The sequence below is a fragment of the Schistocerca cancellata genome, chromosome 3, assembly GCF_023864275.1.
Source record: "Schistocerca cancellata isolate TAMUIC-IGC-003103 chromosome 3, iqSchCanc2.1, whole genome shotgun sequence".
Taxonomy (NCBI): Eukaryota; Metazoa; Arthropoda; class Insecta; order Orthoptera; family Acrididae; genus Schistocerca; species Schistocerca cancellata.
In genome coordinates, this window is record NC_064628.1 from 679,377,316 (window position 1) to 679,381,468 (window position 4,153).

The following is a 4,153-nucleotide window of genomic DNA, read 5'->3' on the forward strand; positions in this document are numbered from 1 at the left end:
TGGGTCTAGATACGACGTATTTATGTCCCATCTAGCAACGTATCTACGCAGTGGTGTGCAGTTATCTACACCGTACCGTTCCTCGTGAATCGGACTGAAAGAATCGTTTACATATTTTGCCCTTCTATTATATTCATATTGTCTTGGGGTCCATAACCTATTGTACTGCAACTTGTGCAACTTGGAAATCACTAAATTGGTACATGTATCGCCGTAACTTGATCTGCTCTCGCGTCACTCGCGTACGTTCAGAGGGTCGGAATGCGTTCGTGTACCATTTCTGGCTCCCTTGTCTGCTGTGACCGCACACCACCTGCTTCCTATTTGCTTTTGTTTCACTCCGTAATTACGGACGCAACCTCTTGTGATTATACGATTGTAATTTCATGACGTTTTTGTGTTTCCGCTACTGCTACGGAAGATTGCATACCTGACTTGTTTACTTCTGAATTTCTGTCCACCACTTTGTCGGATGATACCACCGATTTCGTTGCCTCACTATTGCTTTCTGTACGATTCTCAATGCACTGTTTCAATTCTGTACGAAGGTCTTCATACTGTTTCTGATTTTTCGCGACTACTGTTTCAATGCGTGTGCCGAAACTTTTTAAAAGCGGCTCGCGTGGCACGTTTTCTGACATTGAGCTCTTCCACGATTACTTGCGCCTTACTAGACGTCTTAATGTGCTAACTTATCCACTCTTTGATTAACGTTAGACACTGCATCCTGCAACGTCAACGTCAGAACGCATCTTTTTCTGGTCAGCCATTAACGATTGTATAGCCTCCCGCGAGTCTCTCGCCTCTCTCCGAATTTCAAGAACTCTTCATTAACTTTCGTTCGTAGTTTTTGCTGATCTTCTCGGACTTTTTCGAACACAGCGTAAGTTTCAAATTGGAGACTACTTAAGGCAGCATTTGTCTCTGTTTTCAAAATTTCTAACCCTGCATTTGTTTCTGCTTTTAAGTCTGCTAATCCTGCATCTGTTCCTATCTTTAAATTCGTTAACCCTGCATTTGTTTCAAATTTTAAATCTACTGTTTCTGTTTTTAAGTCTGCTAACCCTGCATTTGTCTACTTTACGACCATAGTGAGTTGCTTCAATATTAAAACACACTGTCTGACTCTTCGCCATCGTCACCTGTCACCATTTGATGAAAATTTTGCCATTCGAGTCTTTCGCGTGGCGTCTCACCGACCTCCGTGCACAGTGCGGACGCACTTACACACATTCTTTGTGTTGGAAACTGTCCCGTTTGGTTCAAAATTACTATATTTGGTTCAACATACCGAAGTTGCTCGTCCTCTGATTGAATTTCTGACCCACTAGACCCGTCATTTGTTTGCTTTCGTGCATTCTCAGTCTGTGATACCAATCGTGAAGTTGCTACCATTCCCTCTGCACTATCACTACGTTCCGTTTCGTGACTCGCACTCTATGCTTTTTGTTCTAGGTCTATCTTTGTCAAGATCTTCAGTTTGACCTACCTGCGACATTCTCCGTTCTTCCACCATGTCTGACCATCTCGCTAACTTCTTTCTCGAATTGCGCTTATTTACACATCGTATGCAACACCATTCACTATTTGTGGATTTTCAAACCCAACCCAACAACACTGTGAATAACTTCGAGCACGCCAGCAATGTCATGCGCAAGCTACTTTTACACAATGACAAGTGTTCTTCTACTTGCTAATATAACTTTTCTCCACTCTGGATTAGACATTTACTGTATTCTGTCCACTATACATTTACATACATTGGGTAACCTCGTCATAAAGCAAAATACAATTTTTTTATTTTTCTTACTAATTTGACTAATTGCCATCCAGGCAGACCAATTGCCATCCTGGCATGGTCGCCATTTGTAAGGTGCAATATTCTGTGGTTTACTTATTCTAGGATTCAAGACACTGTGTAAGTTGAAATGACATGTTTAATGTCGCAAAATTAGCACAAAAATACACGCTTTTACACACTTTTCAATGTGACAACAAAGATGGAGGTATAGGTGAAAGGTGAAGCGGGGGGGGGGGGGGGGGGCATTGAGGGGATCTGTGTCTCCCAAGCCTCCAGGTGATCGGCATAATCTGTATCTTTTCAGGGTTGATGGTGATGCGCCAGCAACAGGCCCAGGTTTCTGTGTCATCCAAAACCCTTTGTAGCCTACGAAAGACCAGGTCCTTATTCGCATTATGAGTGTAAAAGGCTGTCTTGTCAGTGTGCTGTGTGGTGTGCACCAGGGGGCCTGTGAGGGTGTATGCAGTGTACAGACTGTACAAAACGGGTCCCAGGACCGATACCTGTGGCACCCCAGCACAAATACGCCTTTTGTTGGAGGTGACTGTTTCTACCTTGACAGAGAAAGTTCTGTTCATGAGATAGCTTTGGATTATCCTGACTATGCCCCTTGGGAACCCCTGTGTGTATAACTTGTATAATAGCCAAATGGTTCAAATGGCTCTAAGCACTATGGGACTTAACATCTGAGGTCATCAGTCCCCTAGACTTAGAACTACTTAAACCTAACTAACCTAAGGACATCACACACATCCATGCCCGAGGCAGGATTCGAACCTGCGACCGTAGCGGTCACGCAGGTCCAGACTGAAGCGCCTAGAACCGCTCGGCCACACCCGCCGGCGTATAATAGCCCTTTATGCAATATTGAATCGAACGCTTTGGCTACACTAAGTAGCACTATCCCACAGTAGCCTCTGCAGTTGAAGCCCCCTGCGGCTGCTTCCACCAGTCTCATGGTCTGTTGTGGAGCTCAATGCTTCTGCCGGAATCCGAGTTGGAAATCAGGCGGAAGTCGCTCGTTGGTGATGTGATCTCGTATGGATATTAGCAGGAGGAGCTCATAGAACTTGCTGAGAGTTGGCAAGGGGGAATCGGCATGTAGCGCTGCGGGAATAACGGGTTTTTCCCTGGTTTGTGTATCACGACTACTTCCGCGAGCGATATTAGAGGCGACAGTTTCTCGGTATCACTCCCAACCTGTACGTTTGTAAGACGTCTGGTACCGTTGGAGTGCTACCCATTCTCCCACATCGACCTCTGGAATCACTGGGTTGTGGTCGGAGGACAGTCTGTTGATTGCCCTTGCGGCCACAAACCCTGTGTTCCTTCTAGTGACGGCTATGTCTAACACGTCGGGGCTACCTCCATATTTTGGAAAAGGTGTGGGCTCGACCGGACCCCATGTTTCGAAGTGGTGATCACGCACTAGTAGTTGCAGTTTGGCTCCTTCTCTGGAGGTTACTCTTGAGTTACAATCGGGGTGTTTGACACTGAAGTCGCCTCGTATTAGGAGATTGCAACAACTGTTAGGGATCCGGTGGCAGTGGTTACTTCCACCACCACTGCTTCAATTTTATTGGTAGCTGGTAAGTATACCTGGTGGCGGGGAATCCCTCTTTTTATGTATATGGCCACTCTTCCAACTTGGGTTGGCCTGTCTTTATCGTAGCTAATGTATTTGGGAACTGTCGCTTTTTTCCCAGTTTTAGGTGGGTTTCACCCATCATGCATATGTCGATGGAGAACTCCTTCATGATTTATCTGAACTCGACCTCTTGATTAACAGTGCTGTCTGCGTTAAAGATGCACATTGTCAGGCCTTGGATATCTGCTCGCCTATCCATGATGGGGTTTTGAAACTACTGAGGAAGTCGCAGAGGGGAGTGACTGCTGGACTGCTGCCTGAAGGGCAATGAGAATCTGAGTATTCTGCCTCTGGGCCTCTCTGAATTCCTTCATCATTTTCCATGACAAGGTTCATGGTCTGGACCATAATGCCTAACAACTGATCCGACAGGGTGGACTGAGTGTGGGGTTCCCTAGAACTTCCTCTGTCTTGGTGGACCTGGTCCTTGTTCTGTTTTTCCCAGTGTTGCTCTTGTGTGTGCGTCTGGTGTTATAGTGACTGGGCTTGTTTCGATTTCTCGACATTTCCGTGGCTTTTTGGTGGAGAAACTACTTCCATGTACGTAGCCCTTGGTGTGCTGGGCCTTGGTTTTACCCAAGTTTTGTCTGAGTTGTCCTGTTTTGTCTCTGTGTGGTTTGATGGGTTGGTGGTGTCTTGTTTTCGTGTGTGGGAGAGTGGCCTTCGCACCCTTCAGAGCCTTGGTACACTGCTGTGTGAGTCTT